Here is an 11,999-nt window from a genome sequence, read left to right on the forward strand (position 1 = left end):
TTTTAAACCACCATTCTTCATTGACGATATGCATTTTCTTGGAGTGTTTTAATTGCTTGAGTCTCTGATTTCAATGGACAGGCACAAAGCCAGGATTTCTTGTAAGTTTAAATCAAAAGAAAGGTTAAATATTTATTTCCATAATATGAAAAATATAAATTCAGTGTTACCCAAACATGCAGACATGCATACATTTGCACAGGAAGATGATTTCTAACAATGTAATGTGCAGTTAGATAGCTCGTCAGAGAAAACAGCAACCAGTCCTTACACAGTCCTCCAGAAGGTGGCTGAAAACGTTGCAGGCCTGAAGAATCCTCTTTTGCTTCCCCAAAGACAAATAAGTGTTGTCTATTTTTGGCTTCTCAATTGGAAATTATGGTCGCGCCTCTGTAGTAAAGAAATATAATATTTGTAGGTAAAACAAATTAGCACCTCTTCACTTGAGAAGAGTTTCCTTTCCTTTCAGGACAGGTTTTTATTTTCCTTTTTTTTTTCCTCCCCCTGGTGAGATCCCTGCTTCTGAATTGCTGGTCCCAGAGTGTTGCTGAGCTGCACTTGTGGACTAATAAGGTATCGGCTTCTTCTCTCGCTGGTTTCAGCCATGTGATGATGGTATTTATGTATTTTAAGTGAGGCATGAATGGCTATGTAGCAGCTGTCTGAACACAAGATGAAGAGATAAAGAAAGAAAGAAAGCTGATAATTTTTTTTTTAAAAATCACACCAAACAGCATGGAGGCAGACATTGTGATCCAACATTGAACTCAATATTGAGTCTAGAAGGCTGTAGAGTTGAAAACTCCTTGACGTTGCTTTGATCTGCATTGCAGCAACTTGGAAGGTGAAGGACAGAACAGTCAGATTGGGTACAAAGTGGAGAATTAATGGAATCTCGGAGTTGAGCTTGCAGATTGAATGGAAGTGTTCCACAAAACTGTCACCCAATCTACACTTGCTGTCCCCAGTGTAGAGGAGAGAACGTTGTGAACTGCAAATATGGACAGGGAGATAGGAGAAGGTGAAAGAACAGGCTTTGCTGGTATAGGAGTTGGGACATCATGTTGAGGACAGAACATTGGTGTGGCCTCTTTTTTTATTCATTTGTGGGATGTGGAGGTCACTGGCTGGCCAGCATTTATTGCCAGTCCCTAGTTGCCCTTGAGAAGGTGATGGTGAGCTGCCTTCTTGAACTGCAGTAGTCCGCCTGCTGTGGGTTGACTCAAAATGCCATGAGGGAGGGAATTCCAGGACTTTGACCCAGCGACAATGAAGGAATGGCAATGTATTTTCAAGTCAGGATGGTGAATGACTTGGAGGGGAATGTGAAGGTGTCGGTGTTCCCATATATCTGCTGGCCTTGTCCTTCTAGATGGAAGTGGTTGTGGGTTTGGATGGTGCTGTCTAAGGAGCTTTGGTGAATTTCTGCTGTGCATCTTGTAGATAGTACACATTGCTACTACTGAGCGTCTGTGGTGGAGGGAGCGGATGCTTGTGGATGTAGTGCCAATTAAGCAGATTGCTTTGTCCTGAATGGTGTCAAGCTTCTTGAGTGTTGTTGGGGCTGCACTCATCCAGGCAAGTGGAAAGTATTCTATCACACTCCTGACTTGCGCCTTGTAGATGGTGGACAGGCTTTGAGGAGTCAGGAAGTGAGTTACCGTCGCAGTATTCCTAGCTTCTGGCCTGCTCTTGTAGACGCTGTGTTAATGTTGTGAGTCCAGTTGAGTTTCTGGTCAATGATAACCACCAGGCGATTGATAGTGGGAGATTCAGTGATGGTAACACTGTTGAATGTTAAGGGGTAGTGGTTAGATTGTCTCTTATTGGTGATGGTCATAGCCTGGCATTTGTGTGGCGCGAATGTCACTTGCCACTTTTCAGTCCAAGCCTGGATATTGTTCAGAACTTGTTTCATTTGAATATGGACTGCTTCAGTATCCGAGGAATTGCAAATGACGCTGAACATTGTACAATCATCAGTGAACGTCCCCACTTCTGACCTTATGATGGAGGGAAGGTCATTGATGAAGGAGCTGAAGATGGTTGGGCCTCAGACACTACCCTGAGGATCTCCTGCAGAGATGTCCTGGAGCTGAGATGATTGACCTCCAACAACCACAACCCTCTTCTTATGTGTCAGGTATGACTCCAACCACCCTGATACCCATTGATTCCAGTTTTTACTCTTCTGGAGTACTATGTGCAGTTCTGTGCATCTTATGCACCCTATTATTGGAAGGATATTATTAAACTGGAGAGGGTTCAATTACAATGTTTAAAAGACATTTGGATAAGTTCATGAATAGGAAAGATTTGGAGGGATCTGGGCCAAATGCAGGCAGGCGGAAGTAGTTTAGTTTGGGAAACATAGTCAGCGTGTGCCGGTTGGACTGATGTCTGTTTCCATTGCTGTATGACTCTGTGCATCTCCTGAACGTACACAGAAAGTTCTTGTTAGGGCCTGTTGGGGGTAACTGAGGTGTGGACCAGGATGTCACAGAGAATAATCCATGTAGAAAGCTGAAAGGATAAGATAGGGAAAGATATGTGTGGTCATGGTAGAAGTGATGGAAATAGCAGTGGATGATCTATTTAAATACAGAGGCTTGTGGGGAAGAAGGTGAGGATGAGGCCTGTCAGGATTCAGAAAGGGGTGTTGAAAGAGTGAGAATAGACATGACTGAAATCAGTGTGAAGTGCTAGAGGGCCTTCTTGACCAAGAAGGAAAAAGGAAGATGTATCACAAGCTGGTATGGAAGGCTGCCTCATCAGAACAGATGGGGTTGGTGGTGGAAGGGGAGGTCAGTGGCTTGCAGTAATAACCTATTACCAGAAATGGAGACTGAGAAGCTGAGGGAAGGGAAAAGTCTTAAATGGGCCAGGAGAAGATGGAAAAAGGATGGAATTTGGAAACAAAGCCCATGAAATTCCTCAATTTATGGTGAAAGCAGGAGGGGCATTGAGAAAATCATAAATGGACTGGAGAAGAGAGGGGCTGTGAGTAGGTCCTGAATGATAAGTATTCCACACCTGTCATGAGAAGGAAGACTTAAGTAAGACCCATCTTGGTATCCGGATAAACACCTTTTCCATTTGGATGAAGTGAGTGGAGTTGAATGAGTTGTTATTCAGAGTGAGAACAAGCTCAATCAATCGGAGGAGGATGCTGTTTGCGTCTTTGTTTAAGGCAGAATTGGAGAGCTTGGAGACTGTCCTGATGCAGAATAGAAGTGTGGAACAAAGGCCTAATTGGTAATTCCACTAGCAGATACAAAAGGGAGACTCTTTACCGTTTTGGGCTGCTAGCCTTAATGACTTTGCTTTTGTATGCTTCTGTGCTTGTAAAATCATCCCCTTTTCTAAGTTGCAGTTCTCTTGCCTGTTTTTACTCAAATTATATTTCGTACTTTTTTTGCATTGAACAGCATCTACCACCTAGCCTCAAAGTGCTCCAGAGTTCTTATAACATTGTACATTGCAACCCAATTTTGGTGTTGTTTAGCAATTGCTAAATTTGTGTCATTTTCAGGGTGTGTAAACAGTTGTAAATAGTAAATTAGTGGTCTAGCACATGTGTCAAATTGCCACCTTTTGACATGGAGATACTTCACCACTCCCCCACACCCATTTTGTTCACGTGACTGCATTCTTCCTAATTCAATGTGTCACCTTTGAGTCAAGTGCTTTTTGAAAATCCACATAAATCACACTTGCAGCATTTTTGCCTTACTTTATAAAGTTTGACAAAATGCCTTTTCAAAATCGGTTCTGACTGATTAACGTGTTTTTTGAGTGCTTCCTATTCTCATTTATATATTAAAGACTCCAGTAGTTTATCAACAGCTGAATTGAGATTAATTGACTTTAGTTTCTTAGTCTAATTATTTCTCTTTCTTCAAAGAGCGTAGTGCCATTTATCACACTCCATTAAGTACAATTTTCTGTTCATAAAGTTTTGAAAAAGGATGGTCTGCTTGTGCTATTTCTTCCAAGCCTCCCTTAAGAATTATAAATATAAACCATTAAATACAGGTGATTTGTTCACATTAAAATTGAGTAACTACTCTGGTACATTTCCTTTGGATTAATTTCAATTAATCATTCTGCAATTGCAGTATTCACCTACATTCTTTTTTCACAGTTAACCTCACTCGTATACAGGTCTACAGTTTTTTTATTCCAAAAACACACTTTATTTGTTAAAAAAAATATACATACGAAGTCACTAAAGCAGTTTCAGTTCTGTATAATAAGAATTTCTCCTAACCCCTGTCATGTTAAATTAAAAGCTCCTGTCCTTGAATTTCCTTTTCTTAGATTAAACCTAATTATGTTATTGTCAGTGCATTCCAAATGTTCTTCAACTTTTAGATCACCTACTTGCTTGGCTTATCACCCAAAACTAGTTAAAGCTGGGCTTCCTTCCTTGCCGGAAGTGAGTGAGATGGAAAACCATAGCAGAAGATCATCCTCCCGATGCCCAACACACATGTTTGTTATGTTAATCTATTTTTGGGTACTTCAAAGTTCCTACAGATAGCACTCTGTTAATATACACGTCAACAGCTTGTCAAAAGTTTTTCAATATTCATGTTTGGCAATTTGTAATGATGCACAGAAATGTGACCAATTCTTAATCGGACTGAATTCTTAATCAGGGACCCGAAACATTAACCATATTTTATGTCCACAGTTGCTGCCAGATGTGCTGAGTTTTTCCAGCAATTTCTGTTCTTGTTACTGATTTCGAGCATCTGCAGTACTTTGGATTTCATTTTCTCTTTCATTCTACTCTGTTTTTATTTCTTCATCGCCACGTTAATTTAAAACCTTCCCTGGAGTTCTAATTAACCTTCTTGTGATATTTGTAAAATGTAAGTTATCTGTGTATAGACTGTCCTTTTCTGTTTTCTTCGTACTTTATTTTACCCCTATATTTTACTGTGCCCCCATAAGTCATGAGTGTTTTTGAGGAAGGATAGTGTATTCATTTCTGTAATAATGTGCTTTTGAAAGTATTCCAAAGCAGCCCTTCCCTTCAGAAAGCACCCAAGATTTCTGTTCATTGTATATCAACAAATGAGTGTGGGTTTGTGATCAGTAATTAAGCATCGTGGGAATTGAATTTGTCCTATTATTTCCTCATGATATGCAAGTGCTGTTGACTGAAGCATGACTGTTTCATTAACGTATGTGTGATCCAATTAATTTTGACTAATAAAAGCAAAATACTGGGCTCTTATGGCACAGTGGTACTGTCCCTACCTCTGAGCCAGGAGGCCTGAGTTCAAGTCCTGTTTGCTGCAGAGGTGTATGATAAAATGACTTAAGTTGATGGTAAAATGTCTAGAATCATACAGAGCAGTACAGTCTTCAGCCCATCAATCGATACCGCCAAACACACTCTGAAAGCAAAATACTAGGGCACTTGTGGTATAGTGGAAGTGTCACTACTTCTGAGCCAGAGACCCGAGTTCAAGTCCTACCTGCTCCAGACGTTTGTCATAACATCTCTGAACAAGTCGATTAGAAAATATCTGAAAGCAAAATACCACAGATACTGGAAATCTGAAAGAAACATTGAAAATGACTTGAAGAACTCAGCAGGTTTTGCAGCATCTGTGGTGAGAGGAGCAGAGTTAACTTTTAAAGTTTGATATTACTGTTCTGCAGAACGCTTTAACCAAAACCACACCTTGGAGGATGCTGACTCCTGTGTCCAACTGAATTGTGCTTAATAATCCTTTCTGCCAAAAGTAAGGCTGAGCAAAGAGATTTGAAGTGCTAGTTGCCAGGGTGATGAGTCTGTGTCCTAAATGGTGATACTTGAAGCCAACCAGACCCACCCCAGTGTCTCAACTTGGACTTGTGTAGCAATGCCTCAATCTGGACATTAAATAAGTAGATGAAAACAATGAAGCAACAATGTATTTGGTGCTTTAATATTGAAGCACACTAGGACATGTGAGCAGTGAAAGTTACCAAAATCTTTGTTAAAGTGTCAAACTTAAAGATGTCAGAGGAGAGAGGAGAGATTGAAAAAGTTTAAAGATGAAATTGCAGAAAGAGGGTACAAATGCCGGAAGGTGTTGAGTGGTAGCATCAACGAACTACTGAGAGACTGAAAGATATGAGTTAAAATATGGACTTGGAGGAGTTTTCTTGCATAGTGATGGATGAGGCAATGAAGATAAAGTGAGGATTGAGATTTATCCTCTGTGTTGGGAATTGGGAAGTAAGTGGAAGTTGATGGCGATAAGGTCATCCGTGATGGATAAAGATGGAGGGCAAGGAGAAGGCAGTTGCTCTGCATGCTAGATTGTTCTTCGAGAACTTGGCAACAAAAAAAACCTCACTCTTTTAATCCAAAGAGTGTTGCAAGGTACATGAGAACCAACGATTAGAAATAGCAATAAGGAAGCGAATCTGAAAGTAATAACCGGGATAAGGATTTAATTGATAGTGCAGTTGATGCGAACTGGTGGTAGAAGATACAAATAGTCTTGCTGATGGATGGGGTGTGGCATCGAGCATTACCAAATTTAACTTGAGTGAGCAACTGGAGAAGAGAATTATTTCAGGGCAAGGGTATATACAAGTGATGTATTTTAGTGGATAAATGTGCTAAATCACATTGGTCAGTGATAACATGGGATCGCTTGCTGAAATGACTGTGGAAGAAACGAATCATTGGAAGTCACAGATACCATCAATCAGAGGGGTAATATATAAATTAAGTCATTTTAAAACATTTATTTCTGAGATGAAGGCTTTGTTTAAAAATGTTCATTCAATATGGTATAGGCAGTCCACAATCATTTTGACATGAACACAGGAATCTTCCTTCCCAGTGTAACTTGACAGCTGTAACAGGAGGTTACTGTCTACAGGTAGAAAAAGATGCTCATCTATGATTAAGAATTAATGGTGTAAATTATTTTTAATGTGAAATAGGGAGTAGTGGTTTACCCAAAGTCTTGTATTGTGACCTGGCTGCTGTACGTGCGAGTTCTTTTGAATTGGGTGAGTTCTCCTGAATTGAGTATATAAACTAGCTCTATCAGAATTGGTGATGACCATGTCTGTCGAGTACATGAGAAAGAAACTACTTGTATTAACATAGCACCACATCACAACCGCAAGAACTTCCAACTTGCTTTCAAAATGGTGGATTACCTCCTTCAGTAATACGTGCACTACTATTAAGTGGAGACATGAGTCCAGCAAGTCCCATAACTAGTAAACGAATGAATTGCTGGATTGTTTTGGTATTGAGGGGAAATATCAAGGGTACCTTATGGTCTTTTGCTTCTCTTTAAATAATCCTACCTGAGTAGGGTTCACCCGGCCAAGTAGAAGTTAATTATCACTTTTGTGTGGCGGCATTTCCAACAATGTAACTCCTTTAATAAAAGGATGAGGTATGAAGGCATTGAGGCAAAGTGTTTAGAATTATTGGAGGATTATTGCAAATCGTCTTTCAGCGTTTTGAGATGATCACTTGTGAAAGCTGATCAGATGTGTCTATTTTCAATCATATGAGGATACAGATTTGGATTAAGCAATGTCATCGGTTTAAAAAAATATCTTCCATGTTCTCCCTGCTGAGAGGGAAAAATATAAGCAGTATCACTTATTCTTCTCTATCCTCAGGAAACTTTTTAAATAAAATTTTATCAAATCTGCATTTGTAGAGATTGGAGAAGCAAGTTTGAGAAAGAAAGAAGTATCTGGAAAGGTTAGAAAGGCATGCAATCATTCAGTTGGATTGGGCCAAGGAATTTAATTTAAATAAGTGAGTAGTGATTGCCATGAGTCCAAAAAAACATCTTTTGATGTCTGTTACAAATGAGTGCCTGCCAACATGTCTAAATCTTAAATATCTTATTCTTCCTGGACAAGAAAAGCAAATATAATCACTTATAAGAAATGGCTGCCACTGTATCTAACTATTATTCATACGAATGTTGCTGAGGGGACATGAATTCTTTCATATTCCTTATATAAGGTGGTTTATTTTGATGTCCAAGGACCTATCTTAGGCTTTGAAGAGGACGAGTTTCTCTTCTTTAATCTTCAACTTTCACGCAGTTTACACATAGCAATCTTTATTTATAAATATCCAAGCACCAATTACGTACGACTGGAGAAGGTTCTCTGTAATGGAAATGAGGTTTAGGATTTAATTGCAGAAGTCTTTACTTCAAATGTCTGTATGATCAAAAAACTTGAGAAGAAAAAAATGTATCTTTTATATTTTGTAGAAAAACCATCTGTCCTCATCCTGAAGTTTCAAAACGTTCCAGGAGTTGTGAGTCTTTTAAGTTTTTAGATTTGCCACATTCCAGTTTGGCATTTTGAGCTTCTTGTGCAAGAAAGTGAGCAACCCTGTTCTCTTAACTGGTGCAAAGCTTTACATCAAAAGATTGAAAATATACAATTGAAAATCTACTTAAATGTACTTGCAGCATGCACTTAAATTGGTCAGTAAGCTTTGTTCTGCTGGTTTGTGGTAATGTACTCTGCAGAAAGGTCAACCAGTGACTGATGGGTGGTCACATATTGACTTGGATATTAAGTTTGACAGTTCATTTTAAAATGCATAACTTAGCATCATGGCAATATGTTGAAGAAACATTTTGCTGTTAGAGGCCATAGTATCCATGATTATTGAATGAAAGGGAAATTTTTGACTTGGCTATGTATTCATAATTAAACACTTTCTTTTTTCAAATATACCAACACTGATTTTATTTGAAAAGTGACATTAACTATGATCAAATACATGTGTTTTGTCAAAAATAAACACATCCTTGTAATCTAGAAGATAACTGGTTTAATCAGCAGATCAACAAATTGAAACATATGAAATGAAAACTGTCTTCACAGTGCATTGTGCTAAATGAATTTGATGGGCACTATTTAACTTCAATGACTCCTTTGTGAAAAATGTATTTGAAGGTATTACTTGATTGTGTTGTTTATCTGTATGGACAGTAAATAAAGTTGTCTCTGTGCCAAAATAGAGTGGTGTGTGTGTGTGTGTGTGTGTGTGTGTGTGTGTGTGTGTGTGTGTAGAACTGAAATATGTTAAGTTGAACTAATAAAATGTAGAAATGTCAACTCTCATTTTGGAATTCTCATCTTTTGAAGCATAATCATTAGTTTTAACCCTAAACCCATAAGGCTGACATATGTGGATGTGTGCACTCTTATCAAAGTGATTTTTGGGAAGTAAGAGATTAAACTACATTAAGCATGTACAGTGAAGAGGGATGTATACAGAAAAATGGGGAACGCTATTTGCACTTTGTCAAACAAGAAGCCCTGACTAAAATAAAATTACGTGAATGAATATAGGAGCTTATTGTATTGAAGAGTTCCAATTTGTAATTTGACCCTGAGATAGCAGGAACTGCAGATGCTGGAGAATCTGAGATAACAAGGTATAGAGCTGGATGAAGAAGAGTCTAGGCCCGAAACGTCAGCCTTCCTGCTCCTCTGATGCTGCTTGGCCTGCTGTGTTCATCCGGCTCTATACCTTGTTATCTCTGTAATTTGACCCTATTTTTAAGCTGCCCAGCATCGTTCCTCCCAGCAGCTATGCTAATTGGCATTGTAAATGGCCCCCTCGCCACAGAAACTGTTCTTGTTCCTTTGACAACTACTAACAGTAACAGTCCTCAGAAAATAAATCACCTTTTTGTGTTTTTAAATTACTACTTGGTCGTTCACTTCCTTTGCCACTCAAATACTTGATTTTCTTTTGTCTCCATTCCTGTTCATGCTTCATGTACCTGTTTTGACTATTTCAGTCTAGTTTCTACCCCTGCTACAGCACTGAAACAATTCTAAGCAAAGTTAAAACAACACACTTTGTGAGCAGGAGTGCATTTTCTCTCCTTAACTATTGTACTGTCCTTGACATTATCTTCACCATCCTGCTGTAGTACCTTTCTTCTGTTGTCCATCTTGGTGGAATGTCCTTGTTTGGTTACCCTAAGTTCATCAATAGAACCTACATTATCTCTGTTTTGAATCCGCTGAAGTTCTATCTTTATACCTTACCTGTCCTTCATCTCTGTTGCCATTTAGTGATATCATTTATACAATCAGGGACAGCTTCCAGATATAGACTTAAGACACAGCTCCACCACATTGATTGCTTTAATGTTGTTGTTTGCTTATCTGACATGCTGCTTTAAATGAGAAAGAATCTCCACTAACTGAAGACCAGAATCATCAACAGCCTTTGCCCCAGACTCCAAGCTCTTGTCACTGTTTCCATCGCTCTCCCAAACCACAAACTCTGGCTGAGCCTAGCAATTGATTCATCCTCAGTTTGAACTTCTGATCCCAAATTCCATCCAACATTTGCAGGAGGTATTGGTGTGGTGGTAATGTTATGGGGACTAGTAATCTAGAAGCCTAGACTAATGCTCCATGACATGGGTTCAAATCCTGCCACAGCAGCAGTTGAAATTTTAACTCCATTCATAAATCTGAGACCAAAAGCTACAATCAATCCAGGGACATGAAAATATCATTGATTTGTCGTAAACAGAATCACCTGGTTCACCAATGTCATTACGGAAGTGAAATCTGCCATTCTCACCTAGCCTGGCCTACATGCAATTCCACACCCACAGCAATGTGGTTGACTCTTGACTGCCCTTGAAATGGCAAGCCTAAGGATTTAGGGTTGGGCCAGAAACGCTGATCTTGACAGCGTCACCCACATCCCATAAAAAGAAAAAAAATGACTCCTTGTTTCTATCCATAAGATTGCTTATCTCTGCATTTACCTCAACCCATCTGGCCCTGGAACATGCATTCCCACTTCCATGCTCAGCTAATTCCAACTTTATCCTGATAAGTCTCTATCTTCCACCTTCTGTTACCGACTCAAATTCTCTTGTTTGTCCATTGCCACTGTCCTTTGAGTCCTTTCCCAGAACCATGGATGTTAAAGTTTATCAGATACTATCAAAGTTGTTTAGTTTCTCTAGTACATTGTGTTTTATTTTAGATTTATATTAATTTGCAAGTCTCTTCTTTTTAATAAGGGTTAGTGAAGATTGATCATTTCAGGAGAAATTTATCTGTGCTTCAGCCGACCAACTTTTGCATCTGATGCAACTTGGGACTGTGCTACAGTAACTGGATAATGTATGTTATGATTTGATGTAATACTTTTGTTTAAACTTTTTCTTGTTTAAACTTATTTAAACTTATTTTCTTTTCAAATGCCGGGCAAATGATAATTGTGCAATCTTGATCATCAGTTGTGTTGCTACTGGTAATTATTGAAGTGTAGCTTGCTATTTCCTTCGGCAGCTAAATAATAGCAGGCAGCAGAAGTCTCATTGTCAAGTTGACTTTGGGGTTGGTTGCAATCTCGAACAAAGGCGTACAGCTTCAGTTAACACCATATTCAAAAGAGTATTTTTTTTAAATGAGACTTGATTTTGCACAATGCCAAGATGCAAAGTCCCAGTGCCTTTCCCTCTATTCCTCCCCCCCACCGATTTCCAGATTTCCATTTTGATTTGATACATTAACATAGAATTTTCCAACTGAAGTTACTGAATTCAGTTGCATAAGAGGAGTTGTTGCAGTTTTGTTGCTGCATTGAACGCCGATCTCTGTAGCCACAGCACGTAGAGTTCACAGTTTGAAAAAATCTTCAATGATCATTTCCTGTTCTAAAGCGTATTCTAAACCCATGGATTACCACTAGATAATGAGTGAGAATCAGCTTTAAAGTTTTGCATTTAGTAAGAGTGGCTAGTTTCCACCTGCATTTTGAATGGGTACATGTGTAATGGAAAAAGTTTGCAGTTTTTGGATAGGCCTTTAACAAGGCAGCAGGCAGGCTGAGCCTTGAATTAGGAACAAAAACAAAGTTGCTGGAAAAGCTCAGCAGGTCTGGCAGCATCTGTGGAGGAGAAAACCGAGTTAACGTTTCGGGTCCGGTGACCCTTCCTCAGAACCTG

The sequence above is a fragment of the Rhincodon typus genome, chromosome 13 (assembly GCF_021869965.1).
Source record: "Rhincodon typus isolate 14 chromosome 13, sRhiTyp1.1, whole genome shotgun sequence".
Taxonomy (NCBI): domain Eukaryota; kingdom Metazoa; phylum Chordata; class Chondrichthyes; order Orectolobiformes; family Rhincodontidae; genus Rhincodon; species Rhincodon typus.